A 20,475-nucleotide genomic window follows, 5' to 3' on the forward strand; every position below is an offset into this window, starting at 1 on the left:
ACCTATAAGAGGCTTGTGGCTCTCAGTGCGGCTTTGTGTTATCAGGAGCGGCTGTTGCCCCGATTCACCCCCCCCCCCATCGGACCAAGCCACCTCCTCTATCTCTCCGCTCCGTCTCTCCCCCTCCTCCCCCCTCTCTCTCTCCCTCTCTCTCTCTCTCTGCTGGAACGCACGGACCTCCGCGCCGTCCACGGATAATACTCTCTCGCTTCCCCCCCGACGTGCCGCCGCAGAACGGACCGTAAAGCTGCTCCCCCCCTCCCCTCCTGCCCCCCCCCCCCACCGGACCGAGACCCCGACCAAGGTAAGAGAAAACACGTCGCCGTATTGGAGTCCATGTCGGGGGGGCTCCATCACTTGTGGGTTTACCGGGACGTGCGCACATGAGAGACACGCGCACGCCGGTGCTGCTGTCCGCGGGCTCCCCGGGTGTGTGTGTGTGTGTGTGTGTGTGGGAGGGGGGGGGGGGGGGGTGCTGCAGGTCTCGTGAGATGCTGAACAGAGGGGAGACAGACGAGGGCTGAGAGTCTCCACCATCTCCACTTTCCATCAGTCAGGACGGAGAAGGGGGGCTGAGGGGGGGGGTATCTTCTCCCTTTCCCCAAGTCCCGCTCGTTTGGAGACGGAGGATAGATGCTTAGGAGAGGGACGTGGAGAGGGAGATCGAAGGGGGTGATCAGAGAGCGGCGGCGGGGGGGGGGGGTCTCGGTCGTCTCCAATGCGCACTGACGCACAGGTCGGGATCACTACGGACTGCCACCGGGAACACACCCTCACCGAGACGTTACAGCCCCCCTCCACCCCCCGTTATTACAGCACAGTCAGGGGGGGGGGGGGGGGGGGCGTGACGGATGACCGCCGCCGTGAACACGATCACGGCGGATGTAACGTGACACGCGAGCCACGGGACGCCCGCCGGTGATTCGTTGGGGTTCCAGTGCCATTACCTCCATGCGAGCCGTAACTTCGTGCACATTTGTTTATGCACCTCATTGTGGTGCGGGCGTGCGTGCGTGACTCATTTGGCTGTGTCGTGCCGTGCCGTGCCAGGATAGCAGAGGCCAGAGCGGCACTGCGGGCCGCTGGAGGGAGCGCCAAGTTTCACAGGACTCCTGTTAAATATTGTGACAGAGCAGAGTGAGAACATACACTGATCCCTGTTTCATCATCATCATCATCATTATCATCATCATCACTGCCCTTCCGTTCATCTTCCTCATCATTATTCCCATTAACGCAAACATTCATTAGCTCTGATGCCGTGGTCTGGTGCTGTTATCATCACCCTCATCAATCATCCACGTACAAATACCAGGCTATATTTATCCCCATCACGCTGTCATCTTCAGGACTCCTTTCATCATCATTGTTGCAACTGCTTTTATGCTCGCCATCTTCCTCCTCCTCCTCCTCCTCCTCCTCCTAAATATCACCATATTCATGGCTGAACTGAATAAACATTAAAAGGCTGTAAATACCACTCTCCCTTCAGTGGAAACCTCAGCTCTCTTTGTAACAGCAGGCGGCGATCTATTAACGCCACGAGACCACGCTCATAAATCATCCGTGGGGGGGGGGGGGGCAGGTAAACAGTCTCCATACACACCTGCATGACAGGATGAACGTGACGAAATGAAGGCAGAGTTTAGAGGTGTTTGGTCACTGTGAAGGCCGCATGTTGCCGTGGTTTCGGGTCTCCGTCTGAATGTAGTGGAGGACGCTTGTCGTGGTGTGTGTGTGTGTGTGTGTGTGTGTGTGTGTGTGTGTGTGTGTGTCTCATCATGAACTGTGAAGCTACAACGCGAGGCTTAGGGGAACAGGAGCAGCGGATTGGATTAGGGGCCCTTGAGGGCCAAACCCAATCCAGTGAACGTGTGAGAAGGGCAGATCAGAGGAAGAAGAATTAAAAAGCAAAGGGGGGAGATAAGAAGGAAACGGGCGAGGAAGAAGGGGAGGCATCGAGGGGGAGAGAACATTGAACACTGTATCTGCAGCTCTCACAAAGGCAACACCCAGTGCTCATTTAGACCTTTTACTCCTCTGAGAACAAGCGAGACGAAAGCAGTGAGCGAACACACGTCTCCAACCGGAGCTCGGTCGGTGAAAGACAAAGGACTCGAGGGAAATGAATTTTACGGGACACAAAGTCAAATTAGGAGTAATTAAAAGACTAAAGAGAAAATGAACAGAAAACAAAAACGAGCATAGAACTCGTGAACATTTCGGGGCTTTAGTTGCCTTCAAACGGTTTCAAAAGGTTTCCACTATCAGTCAAAAATAAAGAATATCATCATAAAATAAAAAATAAAACTTTCACCCAGGAGACCTGGAAAAGTTAAATCTCTCCTGAAGTGCATTACCTTTAGTAATTAAGTTGTTGTTAGTACCAAGGTGTTAAAGTTTATTTTACTTCAGGTGCTCTTCATGTGACTTGTTGTGTGATACTACCTGAGAACATGGCTCTTTGCTGTCCATGCCATGAGGAGGTGAAGAGCTTTGATACAGACTCCACTCCACCATCATTCAGCTTTGAACTGATAGCTGTGCTGTTAGTAGTTATTGATTACTCGCTGGGATCAATCCTCTCGGATATTGAAAGGTTTTGGCCCACCGAGTGTCATCAAAATCCAACAAACCAAACCACCCCCCCCTCCCAACCTCGGAGAGGAGAATGTGGAAATGAAAATGGGATTGAGACCGGAATAAGATCATGGCTGAATATGATTGATAAGAGAATAGAATAATATGTTCCCGTTGAGCCCAAACACCAGCTGTTGGCTTTGTCATTTTTCACTTCCCTTTCCTCCTGTGTGTGTGTGTGTGTGTGTGTGCGTGTTGAAGCCGATCCGTGGATGTGTGAGGTGACATGTTGGCCTCTATCGGTACACGTGTCAGTCTCTTTGGTTCCTCTCCTCAGCAGAGAGGAAGATGGATGCTTCCCCCTGACGACGCTGCGTTGGATTCGCCGCATCGTGAAATGCAGGCTGAGGGCTGGCGGCTCTGCGTTAGCGCAGGAAAACACCGCTTGGCTGCTGTTTTAGATGAATGCAAAGAGGAGAGGGGGGGAGGGGGGGGGTTGTTGTAGTGTGGACGTCTGTATTCAGAACCTGCTGAATGCTTTTCTGGAGATGCAGCACACAACATTGTACAACAAGCTGGAACCAGCAGAGGTTAAAGGTCATTACTGGATTTGGGGGAGGCCGTTTACAGTCCGGCTGATGGGGAACGTTAAGAATAAAAATGTTATCGGTTTGAATCCCCAACGTCCTCAAAGGGTCTCGTGGGAAAACCACTGAGCAGATGTTGTGTTGCTGGAGGCTGAAACGCGTGCGTATGCACAGTGGACATCATTCATGTATTCATCGTGAATGAATCTGTGCGCAGTGGGTCACCATCACCCAGAATCCTCCAGCAGCAGTACTCATGGACAAGTCGAGATGATTAGCAAATAGACGTCAACAAACCAGTCCTAAAGTCACCGGGAGGCTTTTTTTAAATCGGGTGGAGAGACAGCAGCACCTCCTCCTCCTGCTCCTCCTCCAGGAGTAGAGCCACCAGCAGGCGGCCAGAGGCCCTGGACCCGCTGGAGGAACCAGGACCGAGAGGGGCCGAGTGTCGGACCCTGCTGCAGCAGAATCCGAGGGTTTCTACAAGGAGTGTGGGGCTCAGAGACACTACCGCTGGAGGCCACAGGGGGCGCCGGAATCAACACAATTCTTTAAACGCTTTGGATTCTCATCGAGATGAAACTCGGATGTCATTTCAACTCAGGGACAATTACACCAACCGTGAAATGAATACAAAAGTCTTGAGTTTGTAAAACACTGCTTGCATGTATTTGTAAATGAGGTGTTGGAGTCATTTGATGTTAAAGCTGTAGAAGAAGGGTTTTAAACCAGAGCAGTTCATTGGTAGTCTCGAGTGACTTGTATTTAAACGACAGAGTGGCAGCTTCACAAATATGATGCATTTTTACAGACACGTCTTCCACGGTGCATTTTGGGTTTGAGATAAGCTCCCTGAAGAAAGACTTCCTCTCAGGATGAAACTTGTTTATCGCCATGGCAGCAAAACCCGTCGGGAGTCGATGATGCGTTGAATAAATCCGTTGTTCTGCTTCCAGACTTCAAACTTTTTTGTAGGGACGGACATAAAGACGCCGCCCTTTTCTTTTTTCCAGCAACACTCTTTCTATTTTGTTCCCTGAAACTTTGTAATCTTTCACGTCGTTGCTCGGGGCGCTGAAAGAAAACACGTTTAAAATGACAAATAGATCCAATAGAAACACAGTAGAGCTACAAAGTGCAGGGACCTGCTTTTGGAGGATCAGATGAATCTGGTCCAAAGAAGCTGCTCATGACTTTGACTTGTTTCACCTGTGTCCTGCATCACGAATCCCACTGAAGGGCTCTCTCTCTAGTGGTAGCACTTTCCTCCATTTCAACATTCTGCAAATGTAATCATTTGTGTCTCCGACATCACAGAGCGAGTGAGACTGAAAGCTGGATTTCTTCTGATAGGTCCTCAGAGGAGCTGCTGACAAGTTCGGCGCGAGTGCAGCGAAAACGCCTCAAAGCATCACAATTCTATTTGTCACAGTAAAATACTTCAACTCTCTTTGCATGATGCTCCCGAGCAAAAGCAGCGCGAGTCACTCTGCGCGAGGCACTTTCATTTCTTTTCTTGTGCGTATTATCTCCTTGATTTACTTTGTTTTCTGAATTTCACTCGGGCAGAACAAAGATGTGAGGGACTGAATTAGACTGATGACCACAGAGGCAGAGACGGATGTGCACCCACTCGTGCATTTCACTGCACCTGTCCCACTGCTTTGCCAAATCACACTCAACCGCCGTGTGTCCCACGCAGCCAGTGAGAAGACGCTGGATCTCCCCCCCCCCCCAAACGAGACACAGCCGCGTCGGCAGTTTAACGAAACAGCAGCAGACGTTGGGCTCAAATAATAACTCTAAAATCTCTCAAACAAAAAGAGCGAATGCTTTAATGAATGTTAAAGCGGGATGAAGCACGGTCAACAAACCCCAAGGAGATGGTTTTTTGTTCCTCAGCCCGTACCCCCTGGGGTCAGCAGCTTGGAGCTTTAAATGTTCTTCTCCACACCTGGAAGTAGTGCGTCGGTGTCCCTCACAGCCTCTGGCCCCCGGTGCCTGAAGGTCTGACACCCCCCCCCGCGTTGCCGTGTGGTTGAATGCGCGGACTAAAGGTCATGCAATAGTATCTTCAGCAGGGCTTGGAGATGATTCAGGACTTGTCATTGATTTCAGAACAGAGGTGTGGAGAGATCATCTCAGGGGGGGGGTTAACATGTGAAAGTTGCACCAAATCTGAACAAAAGCTTTGGATGAGTCCTCACCAGGGACAGTTTGATTTGCACGTCTTAAAGATGCCGTTTTCTAAGCTTAACCAGGTGTGATAGAGTTGTTGTTGTGTTACCTGCATGATGAGACATCATCGTACCAAAAAGTGTGTAAAGATTCTTGTATATTCTAAAGATACTGAAGAGAACTGGGCATCACAATAGATTTCACTTTGTGACTTTCTCCTGTTTCCCTTGGCTCGAACTAATGGATGTTGTTGGGTGAACATAAATATTCCCGTTTTATTTAACAATGTGCACATAATGATAATAAGTGTTGCTGTCACAGCGCTAAACCAAGTGAGCAGGAAGGTCCGGCTACGGAAGGCTGAGCGTATCTTCACGATGAGACGATGAGGTGCTACTGTTCAGCAGCATTACGCTCTGAATCAGACAGATACCGTTAAGCCCAAAGGGAGACCTCCAAAAGGTCGTGACTAATTAATTACCTATCGGACACTTCAAAAATCAGAGCTCTGGTATCTACTGTATCTACTGCAGTGTGTCGGCTTTGAAAGCTCTTGGTGTTCCTGGTGAGGAACGGACGGTGACTGGAGACGTGATGCAGGTGAGAAGCCTTCTTCCTAATGAGATACGCGATTGAAGCGTGTAGGAGTTGTTCATCTAACTTTGACTGTAATTAATTGCACTTTTCATTACGTGATCTCACTTTAGTTTGCCCGTGTCTGCATTTGACTTCTTTTCTTCCTGCTGCAGCAGTGCTCCAATTTTCCAACAGGGATCATTAAACTTTCATTTCATTAAATCTAAGAACCATGTAAGCTCGACTTGGACATTTTCTGGCAAGCCACTGAACTTGCTTTGGTCTGTTCTATCCAAATTATTCAGGGTGTTGACTTCTTGCATCTTCTGAACATACTGGGTGTAATAATAGATAGTTGGAGGCCTCAGAGACACGACTTTCCTCTTGAGCTTCTATATGGCATCGTGTCTCTGCATTTTCGTGCTGTTTTGACAGTATAATTGTTCAATTTGTGCCTGTGTAATATATAAGTGTATTAGTAGGGCAGATAGAGAACCCACATCTGTGTCTTATACTAATCACCTTATGGGGACAACAACATTTTCACACACTCACGCTTAGGGGACTCACAAAAATCTGGGGTAGAACATTTTTGAAGTTTGAGACTTTTGGCTGAAGGTCGCATTGAGTTAAGGTGTCGATTACAGACGTATCGATAACACATATTCTCATTAATATATTTGTCCTTCATAGTGACCAATACATTCTTTCTGTTGATCACAATGGGTAAAATAGTGAAAGGGAATAATTTGTAATGAGCATTTATAGCCTGGTACCAGTGAAGCACAGAAACAATCCATCATAATGAACAATACCTGCACTACTGTGTTTGAGTGACTGGTCATGAGCTCTTTCTTGTGTCACTTCATCACACGAAAAGAAGGAAAAGCAACGTGGTGCCACTCAAAAGAGCTGTGGCCGGCTGGAGGACTTTATTACCCAGAAGTGCTGCCAGGGCCTCAGACCGACGTCACCCCGGGCGGGTGATGATAATAATAATCAAAATACCACAGCTCATTTGTGCCTGACGTGTGATATTAATCAGACCTCCACCGGGTTGGACCTGCTGGCAGGAACCTACAAACTGGAGTTTCTTTTCTGGTCAAATCGCTGACTCTGCAGATTTAGATGAAACCGACAAACCTACTCAATTTGATCCAATGACTCGAGGTCCCTCAGGTAGCTCCTGTCCCGCGTGGATGGGGCTTTTGTCCCAGATGCCGTTTGTCCCCCGCCGGAAACACTGCGGCCGAGAGGAGCTAAAAACATGTGATAGCGATGATTGACGGGAATGATCGCAGCAGATGAATGGCCTCAGAGAGAGAGAGAAGGTGAGTGTGTGTGTGTGTGTGCTTAAGAAGTGGCAGCAGACAGTGTGTGTTTCTGACAGGAGGAGGTCAGAGGCTCAGTGGCAGCTTTAGTGAGGCTGACAGCAATTACAGTTATTGACACCGTGTGTGTGTGTGTGTGTGTGTGTGTGTGTGTGTGTGCGTGAGAGGGAGGTTGTTTAAATGACTGACAGGCCTAAGTCCTGACGGTGTAGATAAAAATGCATGACTCCGGTATTGACTGTGTGTGTGTTTGTGTGTTTGCTTGCATTAACTATTCTGTGTGGGTAATATAGTTTATCTGGGGTGATATTTACATTTCCTGCACCGAGGTAGTAAATGTGCTGCCTGCGTGTGTGTGTGAGTCTATTTACTGTTCCATTTGGGGCTGACTCAGCGGAGGAATCTTCTCACTCCTCAGGACCCCTGGGACCTCGACCGCTTCACGCAACAACTTCTCTCGCAAATGCAAAAAATGAAATCTTGTTGTTTTTGTTGAACTTATTTTTAGGCGCCTGGGTTTTGTCGTCTCTGATTTCAGAAGGTGTGGAGCCTCGCCTTCGTTCGCTGGGTGCGGCGTGTTTATCAGACCAAAACAGTCTCCTGTCATGTACTTAAAAGCCAGATCCATCATCCGAAAATAAGCCGCAGTCTGTCCTCCACCCCGGGAGCGACACATGAGAACCAAGAGCCTGTTTGCAGAGGAGCTATCCGACGCTGTCAGTCCAAAGGGAGGGACACGCGGGACAGTTAAAGACGGCTGGAGGACGTCTTTTGAATCTCGACAAGATTAAAGCCCCAAAAAGTGTAAAAACGAAACGACGCGGTGTTTGGTTGGATGTAGATTATAAAAGTTGTGACGGAGCCACGTCGAATCTTCTCCTCCCCTTCACACAAACATGTACACTGAAGATCCAAGCTGCCTCTTTGTATTCTAACTATTAGTAGTTGATTTATCATGTCGTATTATAACTAGTGATTTTGGTAGCACATACGCTTGTTAACACTTGGGGTGTTACTTTGTTGGTAGGACAAACACACAAATTCAGCTGAATATTATCTTCCCTTTGAGAGATTATGAAGTCATAAATTATGGAAAATAATCCCTGGAACATCTTGGTGCAGACACCATGTGACACTGTTCCTCCTATCGTATCGTAAACGTGGCCAGTGAGCTTTTCTATTAACGCAGCTGAAGGGTTTTTATCCCTAACACCTCCTGATACACCGCGTTACCACGGTTACCCGCTGACTCCTTCAAGGGGCCGAGCCCAACTGTCACTGCGTCGGTGAAAAGGGGAAAAACGGGAAGACGGAGGAAGGTCAGAGCTGAAGATCAGATTAAGTTGAATTATGTCCTGTGAGTTATGAGGGACCTTTAAAATACCCTCTGAACCTGCTGCCCCTGAGACTCGGCCTTCAGGAGGATGGATGGATGGATGAGGGGATGGATGGATGGATAGATGGGGGATAGATGAATGGATGAGGGGATGGATGGATGGATGGGGGGATAGATGGATGGATGAGGCAATAGATGGATGGATGGGGGGATAGATGGATGGATGGGGGGATAGATGGACAGATGGATAGACGGATGGACGGAAAGGGAGTAAATGGAAGACATAACTACTGTTTTTCACTGGCACAGCTTTGCACTTACTTTCCTTGGTGGGATGTTATAATCCATAAAACTCTGGAAGGATCAAATCCATCCCGTTTTTTTGTCAGTTTTCCAACTGTGAGCCGAATCGACCGAGGTGCTGCTTCGTTAAACTCAGAATGGTGCCGAGTCCACCGCTGCTCTTCTGCAGTCTGGTGGTTTGGACCAACGTTTGGCGTGTAGGGCGCTCACACGTCTCTTCGCCACACGCCGGGCGCCGTGCCGCTCTACACGCCAAATGCTGCCCTGCTATTCACACATGGACACAGTCAATGGTCCTGGTGATAAAACCCGCTGGGACTGTGATGCTGGACGTCTGTACGCACCAACAATGTGCTTTAGTTCCAACCCCCCCCCCCCCCCCCCCATTAGGACTGTTGGAATGAAGCACGGAACACGGCCCCACAGAAGCTCACCATCGATGGAACATCTGCCAAAACCTGTCGATCAGAATTTAAATCAGCCTTCTCCCAGTTTGATCTGATCTTCACAAACATTTCAGTTACATGAAGTATGATCTGATACCATCACCGGCCCCACAGGGTCGTAATGCAGAATATCAAAGCCTTTATTGATCACTGACCCGGGGGCTTACTGCCCAGATGACCACAGCAGAGGGAAGAACGCTTTAATAAAGGCTATTTCAATGAATAGGTCCAAAGCCCCCAAAGCCCAGGGCACAAAGTGGGTGACTGAGATGTTTATATTCCAGCTTCATCTTCTATTGTTACTGGTGATTGCTTTTCTCTTAGCTTCCCCCCCCCCCCCCCCCCTGTTCCGTTACTGAGCCTCAGTATTCACAACCAGAGGAACGCTGGTTGTTCGACTCCACTGAGGTTTAACTCCGTGGGCTTATCTCTGCCTCCAGACGAGTTCTGTTGAATTCCAACTCCACACACACACACACACACACACACACACACACACACACACGCTAGACAAACACAGAATTATTTCTCCTGATTGCAGTTCATCCGTCCTCCAGTGTTTGTCTGAAATGTCCGAGTGGTCTGTCAGTGAGTTCATCCACCAATAGTCTGAAAATAAATAAAACCAGAAATATACAGCGAGGTCATAGATCCAGTCACATTAACTGATGTTTCTGTGATGAATGAAGGTGGATTTGATGTTCTCTGAGCAAACATGGACACTCTTATTGTCCTTCATTATCTGGATTTTGTGGGATCCATATGAACTAAAGTACTTTTATTTATGATAATAATATAATATTCATTAATAGGATTGAGGAGGATCACACAACTCATTTCACACCTGCTACCTTCCAGGTACTGTTGATGCCTGTTTCCATGGTGACCACTTACTTCAGCTTCAGCTTAGACTTGTGTTCCGTGTGGCGACACTAAAACAAAGACCTGATCCCTCGTCCATCAGCAGATTTACGCTCACTTTATTTTCTGTCCCCAGAAGGAACAACGTCTAGAGTGACCCTCGGTGAGCATTCCGTTGGACATCTGCACACAACATGCAGGTGCCCCCCCCCCCCCCCGCAGGCAGGACAGGTAGCACAAAATGAAACTCCAGGAGACAGATTGGATCGATACTGCAAGAGCTTTTCACAGCACTCAGCCTCCGTCTCAGCGGCACACTTTGCACTCAGTGATCATTTAAACGTTTTGTATTCATTTTCAAAGAGTCTCCACGTGTCCATCAAAGCTCAGGGCGGGTCCCCGTGGACCTCAAAACATCATGTAGTGGGCAGTTTGAGTTGTAAGAATATAGACAGCTCGTCATGCCTAATGTTGTACACCGAGCGGGGATTTGATGCGACGTGTCGTATTGGACTAAAAGTGGGGACAGTCCAACACTTTATGGCTGAAATACAACAATCCTGGTACCCAGAGGATGAGCCCTATTAGCACACAGGTCAATGTGTGGTCGAGGTCAATGGTATACGAGCCCAAACATTCACGCTCCCCTTTAGTAAGAACGGACTGGCTCATTGGCTTAGTGACTCTATGTTTCAAGGCCAGACTGAGATGACAAAGCATGGAACACGTAACATCGTCATTGTTAGCATGTTATCGATGTTAGCATCCAGCTCAAAGCACCACCTCATTCTCGTTTGGAGCGTTCGCCCAGTGTCTGAATGCTGCAGCTCTCTTTTCACAGCCCGTCCTACGAGGAGGAGGAACAAGGAGCCGCTGTGCGTGGATATGAGGAGAGCCCGAGGGGCTGCGCTAAACAACCTGCAACGACAACAAGAAAACACAAAGTAATTGGGTGACAGAACACCAAATGAAAAAGTCAATGGAAAAGAGAACCGAAGACGAGCAACAAAATAGAAGAGTAACAGACAAAGGAATAATTTGAAGCCATTATCACGTCTGGAAGGCAGCGATTGGATTATCGGTGGAAAAATAAATAGATGATCCTCTGTGTTTGTTCTTTGTTTTGCTTGCGAGCTTCTGATTTCACCGAAGCAGACGGGATCAGGTGTGTCTCTGGTTCTCCAGATGAGTGCAAGGTGGAGTTGAGTGTTTTTCTGGAGCTGAACAAAGACCGAGGCCGGATTGAGTCTGTGCTGCAAACAGCTGGAGGGAGAGAGAGAGAGAGAGAGAGAGAGAGAGAGAGAGAGAGAGAGAGAGAGAGGGAGAGGGGAGAACACACAGGAAAAGGAAGGCGCGTACAGTTGAGCCTTTTCCTGTAATTCGTTGTCGAGCAGAAGGTTCAGAACAGTTTCTCTGGTCGCATTTCTTTTGGTTGGGCAGATGAAGTGGCTCCTTGCCGGGGCTGAAACCCGGTCAGGAGGTCTTTTAATGCGTGTTACGGCTGTGTGGAATAAAGATCTCAAGCAAGTCAGGGAGAAATGCCTGCAGGCGATTGGCTGGACAGGTTTAAGTCAGCTGGGGACTGTTTCATGGTCCCACTGGTTCATTGTCAAAGTACCTGTCCGTCATTTTCTGTGCCACCAGACATCAACAGAAGAAACTGAATATTAGAAAAAGTGTCTTTTGAGCCCGAGCACAGCAGGACAATCTCTTGCCAGGACCAATCCCAGCTGAGGACTTACCTGAGTGTCTGTATCAGCCTTAAAGGACCAAAGACAGAAGACACAATGAATAAATGAAGGCTGATGTTGGGAGTGTGGATGCATCTCTGTCCGTGGTGCTGAACCCAACTAATCACTCCAACAATACAGATGTGTTGATGGGTTTTAGCTCTTTGCCGTAGCTTTGCCGTGTACATTATGGTATGTTTGGTCTCTTTTTAATTACACCAGTTGCTGTTGATAAATATCTTCACAGATGTCTGCCTTATTTTCAATTCCACTGTGCACAAACGTGTCGTGTCAAAGGTCCATGGCCGTGTGTGGGTGTTTGTGTTTGATACATTTATGATGATTAAATCTCCAGTTTGGTAGCAGTTCAAGGCGGTTGTTGTACTGCCGGTATTCCATCAGCGTGTGTGTGTGTGTCTGTGTGTGTGCACATGTGCATTTGACAGTAATTGCAGCCTAGTTACCGTTTGGGTGCACACATTTCTTTTGTTTGCAACCTCTTTTTTGTTTTCAAATGTGTGTGTGAGTGTGTGTGTGTGTATGTGTGTGAGTCACAGTGTGTGTGTGTGTGTGTGTCTGTGTGTGTTTGCGGGTGCATCAGCGCGGCCGTGTGCTCTGGTTCGATTTTTTTTTGGATCCTCGCTAAGTCACAGACATAAATAAACCATATTTATGGCTGATATGGTGGCTGACAGCTAAAGTGTGCCTGTGCTTGTGTACATGTGTGTGTGTGTGTGTGCGTGCTCGCTCTTTGTGTTAATGTGCGTATGGCGTGCCTGGTTAGATGGACTAGAGCTTCCTACATGCAGCCATTTTGACTCTATGGAAAATGTGCGATGGAAGTGACAGAGATTTAAAGCGCTTTAACTCTTTAATGTTCTCTAAGTGCGTCGCAGTCAGAAGGAAGTGAAAACGCACACACACACACACGCACACACACTCACGCACACTTAGACACACAGATATCAACGTACCGACATGTTTTGTCAGTACTGCAAGATGGCAAATTGTGTTGCTGCTGGATCTCGTGTGCTCAGCAGTGCGGGTTGCTGAATATTCAGTGATAGACACTTGATTGTTATTCGCCTGCTGTGTGTACCTGCCAGAAACGCACACTCTGTCTCACACACACAGACACACACTCACACTGGGGAGAAACTGAGGCTCCGGGCCTCGATGCGCGTGGAGAGCGTGCTGTTGACGGGTGTTGAACAGCTGAAGCACCTCCTGACGAGTCGTCGTTTTCAGCACTCCTGATGGTTTCGAGTGTGATTCCAATCACCGTATCGAGGGGACAGGAAGGGGACGGGGGGGGGGGGGGGGGGGTTGGGGGGAGGGACGTCTGCAGCCACTCATGTGAAGGACGTTGTTCAGTTCTCCGACTGAAAGATGTGCGAAAGCTGCCAGACATCACTGCACGAGAGGAGAATGAAGGCATTTGTTTGGTTTACAGCTTTCGGATTAAACTAAATGAAGAAGACTTTAATTGGTACCTTGAACAATGCATCCTCACTACTGACCAGCAGGGGGCGACTCCTCTGCTCCCATAGACGTCTATGAGGAAATGACTCTACTTCTGTGTAGTGACCAGCAGGGGGCGACTCCTCTGCTCCCATAGACGTCTATGAGGAAATGACTCTACTTCTGTGTACTGACCAGCAGGGGGCGACTCCTCTGCTCCCATAGACGTCTATGAGGAAATGACTCTACTTCTGTGTAGTGACCAGCAGGGGGCGACTCCTCTGCTCCCATAGACGTCTATGAGGAAATGACTCTACTTCTGTGTAGTGACCAGCAGGGGGCGACTCCTCTGCTCCCATAGACGTCTATGAGGAAATGACTCTACTTCTGTGTAGTGACCAGCAGGGGGCGACTCCTCTGCTCCCATAGACGTCTATGAGGAAATGACTCTACTTCTGTGTGGTGACCAGCAGGGGGCGACTGCTCTGCTCCCATAGACGTCTATGAGGAAATGACTCTACTTCTGTGTAGTGACCAGCAGGGGGCGACTGCTCTGCTCCCATAGACGTCTATGAGGAAATGACTACTTCTGTGTAGTGACCAGCAGGGGGCGACTGCTCTGCTCCCATAGACGTCTATGAGGAAATGACTCTACTTCTGTGTAGTGACCAGCAGGGGGCGACTGCTCTGCTCCCATAGACGTCTATGAGGAAATGACTCTACTTCTGTGTGGTGACCAGCAGGGGGCGACTGCTCTGCTCCCATAGACGTCTATGAGGAAATGACTCTACTTCTGTGTAGTGACCAGCAGGGGGCGACTGCTCTGCTCCCATAGACGTCTATGAGGAAATGACTACTTCTGTGTAGTGACCAGCAGGGGGCGACTGCTCTGCTCCCATAGACGTCTATGAGGAAATGACTCTACTTCTGTGTAGTGACCAGCAGGGGGCGACTGCTCTGCTCCCATAGACGTCTATGAGGAAATGACTCTACTTCTGTGTAGTGACCAGCAGGGGGCGACTGCTCTGCTCCCATAGACGTCTATGAGGAAATGACTACTTCTGTGTAGTGACCAGCAGGGGGCGACTGCTCTGCTCCCATAGACGTCTATGAGGAAATGACTCTACTTCTGTGTAGTGACCAGCAGGGGGCGACTGCTCTGCTCCCATAGACGTCTATGAGGAAATGACTCTACTTCTGTGTAGTGACCAGCAGGGGGCGACTGCTCTGCTCCCATAGACGTCTATGAGGAAATGACGCTACTTCTCTCTTTATTTATTCCCCTAAGTAAGTCTTGATGTTCATTTAAGCGCAGTGGAACCTGCTTGTTGCCAGATTGCATCAAGCAACACAACGCGGTTGCTCACTTGTATTTCCACGTGCACGGAGACCTCGCTCCACGTCGTCATTAATCAGTCACGGACCCACACAGCATGTTCACGTCTCAGCTGCCTCCACCAGTCGCTTGTTTACTTTCGGCCGCCAGCTGTTGGATGCAGCTGGAACGGAGGCTCCACCAGGGGATTTCCATCAGAGCGGCGGGCAGAGAGCTGCACGCATTCTCACAGAGAGATTCCGCTTACTTCGTGGAATCACGTCATCAAACAACACCCAAACGCACACTGACAAAACAACAACAACACACAGCTGTCATGGTCCTAATCCGGTACATAACTGATGGACACCAGCTCTGAGACACGGAGACAAGGACACACACCGAATACCCAGTGGGTCTCACCTCCATGCTACCATGTGTGAGTTTGTGTGTGTGTTTGTGTGAGTGTGTGTGTGTGTGTGTGTGTGTGCTTCCAGACGACCTGCATTAAGCAGAAACCAGGACATGGGCATACAGAGATGTGTGAGTCACACTGATTAGTGAGTCTGTGAAAGCAGCCAAGCCGTGGTTAGTATGCTGTGTGTGTGTGTGTGTGTGTCTGTGTGTGTGTGTGTGTACGTCTGTGTGCGTCTGTGTGGGTATGATGGGCAGGTAGAGTATTAGCCTGCGAGGAGCTAGGTGCTTGTTAGCAGGCATCTGGCAGGCAGATAGATGTAGAGTGACAGAAAGGTTCACAGCGTTCTCACACACACACACACACACACAGATTTCCCACCTTATGGGGACATTACACTGACTTACATTTATTTCTGCTATATTTTTTTCTATTTCAGTAGCCATGTCCTCGTGTACCTACGTACTGAGATGTGAATATTTCACCAAGTTCTGCCTTATTTTAACCTTGTGGTATTATTTATTATTTATGTCACAACTCGCTGATTTCCTCGTTTCACTTGAATTTTGAATTTTTTAATACAAGTGAAAACAGGAGAAATCGTAAAGAAAACTTCACGACATTAAATGTATTATTTCATTCATTGATTGTGCAGGGACGATGCACACCAACCAAGTTGTACTGTAAGTGAGCCAGAGAGGCCAATTTAATGACACATTTTGCACAATGTTAAACGTTTAATGTTAAATGTTTATAAATGTTATTTATTTTAATTCCTGCCCTTTCAAACCTCTTCAGTCACTCACGAGGCCTCGGTCCTGTCATGCGAGGGTGTGCGCTGCTGACTTTGTGCCTCTGAGGGAACGTAACGATGGAACCAGGCGCTTTAGAAGCTGCATCGTTCCCCCCGGAGGCCTCTGAGAGTCTGGGACATCTTGGTTATTGAAGTCAAATGATCCACATTATCAATACAAAGATGACATCTAGCGCTGGGGCTGCAGCTCCTTTCCTTCACATTGTCAGTGGCTGTGATGCTTGAGGATGCTTTGCTCCACAGCTTCTCCTAATACACAGCTGCACGTAGAATGCTAATGTAGGGGGGGGGGGGGGGGGCACACAGGGACACTGAGCTCCACTATTACCGCGGCCGTGCATCGGCCTGCAGAGCGGGGCGTCGGCTCCATCTGCCTCTGCTTCTGCCGGCGCTCACGCCCTGCGGCTCAGATGTGGTGAGGATCCACTTCTCTAACTCGATACCAGTGAGTTTGGGCTTGGAGTTGAAAATAAGAAAATGTCGGATGGTGTGTGACCGGTGTAGCGAAAAGGCTTCCTCCAGCAAAGGCCTTTCTTCTTTGATTACACGTTAACTTGGCCGCGACTTGAAGAGGAGCTCTAGCTTCTACTGTATGTGTTATTAATGAAATGACAAACCATCTGACACAGAGCAAAGGCGGGGATGCTCACTTACTCAGTGAGATGAGCGCTGCTTCAACACATTGTAATATGTGCAGATTTACCTGAATGATTAATTAGTGCACTGCGATATAAAACAATATAAAAAACCACCAGTAAATGAATCATAGAGGTGGATAAAAGATTAAAGTCAGAGAGGTGCTGCTGCATTGAATGATGTTGTATTGTGCAGGTATTCATGAGACTTAGTAGTCTTACTTCAGACTTAATACAGTCTTATTACTGTCTTATTACAGACTTAATATAGTCTTATTAGTCTTTTTACAGTCTTATTACAGACTTAATATAGTGTTATTACAGTGTTATTACAGTCTTATTACAGACTTAATATAGTGTTATTACAGTGTTATTACAGTGTTATTACAGTGTTATTACAGTGTTATTACAGACTTAATATAGTCCTATTACAGTCTTTTTACAGTCTTATTACAGACTTAATATAGTGTTATTACAGTCTTTTTAAAGTCTTATTACAGACGTTTATATAGTCCTATTACAGTCTTTTTACAGACTCATTCCAGTCTAATTACATAGTTTTATTACATTTTTAAATCAAGCTGTGTCGTAGTAACTGTAATAAAGCCTTTGTGGTCCTCGTAGAATCCACTGAGGGGTCAGTAGGATGAGGATGTCCACCTCAGCGCTGTGGGTCAGAAGGGGCCGAACTCGACGGATAGCGACCTTTGACCTGAGTGATCGATTAATGAAGGAAGGTTCTTGTGTTGCTGAGCAGAAGAAAACCAGCTGTGGGGCGTGAGGTGTTTTTTTACTTTGCTTTGTGAGGATACTGACATCACCTGTCACAACTGCTGAGTCACTGTTATCGATCGAACCCCCCCCCCCCCCCCCCCCCCCCACCGCGCCACCACCACCACCACCACCCGCGGCCCGGCTGATAGAGTATGGTAATTTTGTCCAATGGGCCAGAACATTCCTTACTTACTTTCCCTTGAAATGAAATAATCAACATCTCACATACAAATTGGCCCCAGGTGCTCTCCCTCTCCCTCTCTCTCCCTCCCTCTCTCTCTCTCTCTCTCTCACACACAGACACACAAACGCGCACGCACACACGCATACGTTCTGGCATCATCAGCATGCATGAACGCTGGTCTTTATAGATTGGCTCATCTGCAAAACCGATGCAAGCGCATCCTCAGACGCCTACATGGCTGTTTGAAATGTGTCCTTTGCATTTGCATCCACTGGCACTTTCCTTCTCTCTCTCCCTCACTCTCTCTCTCCCCCCCCCCCCCCCTCTCTCTCTCTCACAATGGATGCACACACCTGTTTGGCAGAGAACATCGGCGGGCGTTGAAGTGTTTACTCCCTAACGATAAATGCCTGGTTCCTGGGTTTCTTTGGTAGCAGCGCTGAGGTTCCTCAGAGGACGTTTGTGTATGAAAGTAACAGGATGTGACACCTCATCATCTCTGACTGTATTTCAATTCGGTTCACTTTCACAGGCTTTATTGGCATGAAAGTAAAGAATAATGCTGGCAAGGAGTCAAGCGATAAAAGGAAAATCTGCCCAGCGGGTTCTCATTTCCATTCTTGCTTTTGTGTATTTGTGTGCGTGTGTGTTTGTGCGTTTGTATGCCAACATCCAATCACTGACTGTGTGGTTAGCAAACATCTGAATAAAGACCGAGTCCACTGGAGAGAGGCGGGGGGGGGGGGGGGGGGGGTTGTTCTACTGTATGTGTGGAATTGAGACCGTTTGTGTTTGTCGTTCTGTATGTGCGTGTGTGTGTGTGTGTGTGTGTGTGCGTGTGTGTGTGTGTGTGTGTGTTTAGGGCAGCAGGGGCAGAGAGCACAAATCCCATTAACAGCATGAGTTTGTGGAGGGAAAATTGCATTTTTTCAAGTTTTTTAAAGGCCTCGTTATCGAGTCGAGTTGGACAATTACCATCTTGCAACGGAAATTGCCTCCCACCATTTCTCCACCCTGCTGCCCTCTCCCTCCCCCTCTCCCATCATCCTGTACCCCACCCTTCCTCCTTTCCACCCCCCCTAATTTGCCCGTGAGCCTCCTCTTCCTCCTCTTCTTATAACTGTCCCTTTTCTGCATCTTTATCCTCGTGTGTTCCCTCCCAACGTTGGCCTGACTTACAGTAAACACCACATCGAAGGCCTCAGCGGCCTGAGAGGCCTCCTCCGAGAGGAGGGGGTGAGGCGTATTTCGGGGGGGAGTCTTTTTTGTTTGAATCAAAATGGTGGCCTGGCCGGGCCGACGGGAGGAGAACCTGATGGATGGCGGCAAAGACAGAAAGAAATTGGCAGACATGAGCTTAGCCCGAGGTAGAAGACACACATATTGACTTGCACACGCACACACACGCACACACGCACACACACACGCACACACACGCACGCACACACACACACACACACACACTGGGCTGGGGAGAGAGCTGGTAATTGACAGTGCAGCGTGCAGTATCCATCCGTCCATGAACTCCTGTCTTTAAAACCCTCCCAATGAAAGACATTCTGTCTCTGCGCGGCTGCTTTACCCGAAGTGGGATTATGGGATGGAGACACTCACATCACATGTCAGTTATATAAATTGGAGTTCTATACGCTTTGGGATCGTCCAATTGAATCCTTGGTCCAATATTGAGCCGACCTGGATTAGTGTTGCATTGTCTCGAGTACCCGGGGGTCTGGTTAGAGGAGACTAATCTAACCAGACCGGCCTCGTGCTCCGATGCGCTTCGTAGGGACGGTTTCTGATGTTCTCGCGTCATCAGCAGCGAATGATGAGCGCCACCCTGAGGCACAGTTATACACGGCTGTATATGTGCGTGTGTGTGTGTGTAAGAGTGGAAAAATCAACCCTGGGCTCTGAATGGAAGGCGTTTGGGGATTGGCTGTTGGCAGCAGAGTGGGACGGTGGGACGGTGGGACGACCCCTGATCCCAGGCCCAGAGACAGCCGTCCACACCTCCCGTTGTCTCGCCGCCTCACCCGCCAGATGCCAGTACGGAGCAGGCTGAGAGGACGCGCACTTCTTCCTCCGCCGTCTAATTGGGTATCGGACGGAGCGCCGGCGCCTTCCTGATGCAATGTTTAGAGCCGGTTGTAATTGCTGCTGTTTGATTTCCCCCGTGTGTGTTACAGCTCCCCTCCTGGAATCAGTTACCACCATCCCATGGACACACGAGTCGGACCTACACACACACACACACACACACACACACGCACGCACGCACTGCTTCCGCCACAGATTGCCCCTCTAGCGCTCCATCTTCCATCCCTTCACGTGCCCACAAATAATTGACATGCTCCATCCGACCCGCTCGTTAAATAAACAGCGCAGCGCTCACGCCGGGCTCCGGACACGTGCGTTCACACCTTCAAGGTCCCATCAATCAGTCAAGATGCAATCTGTTTAAAGATTTAAGCGCGTGCGCGTCTCGCCGGTTAACAAGGCTCATTCGTGGTGTTTATGTACACAAGCTGCAACCTTCTGAGCTCCTCTTCTTTTTGTTTGGAATATGCAATCGCTTCGGAGGAGAATTTAACAAGCCACCTGTGAAAAGACAGGCAGTCTTCTCCTGGGAGACTCTCGGTTCAGCTGCAGTCCGGTTATGTTATCCTACGTGAACCTCTGCAGGTCACATGACTTGTTGTGGACACGAAGGACTGTCACCCAGGAGACCGCTGTCTGTGCTTTCATAAGAACCGCAAGTTCTATATTTTTTGAATCCACATGGATTGGTTTCATTTTTCAAGAAACTTCCTAATTTAAGTAACATGTACTTAAGTATTTGAGTAACGCAACATCTTGCAGTTATTAAACCTAAACCACTATCTTATCCTAAATATAACCTGCTACGAGGTGCTTAAACAGTCAGAGGCTCCTCAGCTGCATCAGAAA

At 48.5% G+C, this 20,475-nt stretch overlaps 1 protein-coding gene across 1 annotated transcript in view; it reads left to right on the forward strand.

Moving 5' to 3' along the window:
* Positions 1 to 2,354: 2,354 nt before the first annotated feature.
* The window catches only part of lgals2b (lectin, galactoside-binding, soluble, 2b), a 155,802-nt gene continuing 137,681 nt past the window's right edge, over positions 2,355 to 20,475 (forward strand). Inside the window, exon 1 of the mRNA XM_062564346.1 lies at positions 2,355 to 2,358. The gene's annotated coding sequence lies outside the window, so the exon portion shown is untranslated. The remainder of the gene's footprint in view (positions 2,359 to 20,475) is intronic.

The sequence above is a fragment of the Pungitius pungitius genome, chromosome 9 (genome assembly GCF_949316345.1).
Source record: "Pungitius pungitius chromosome 9, fPunPun2.1, whole genome shotgun sequence".
Classification (NCBI taxonomy): Eukaryota; Metazoa; Chordata; class Actinopteri; order Perciformes; family Gasterosteidae; genus Pungitius; species Pungitius pungitius.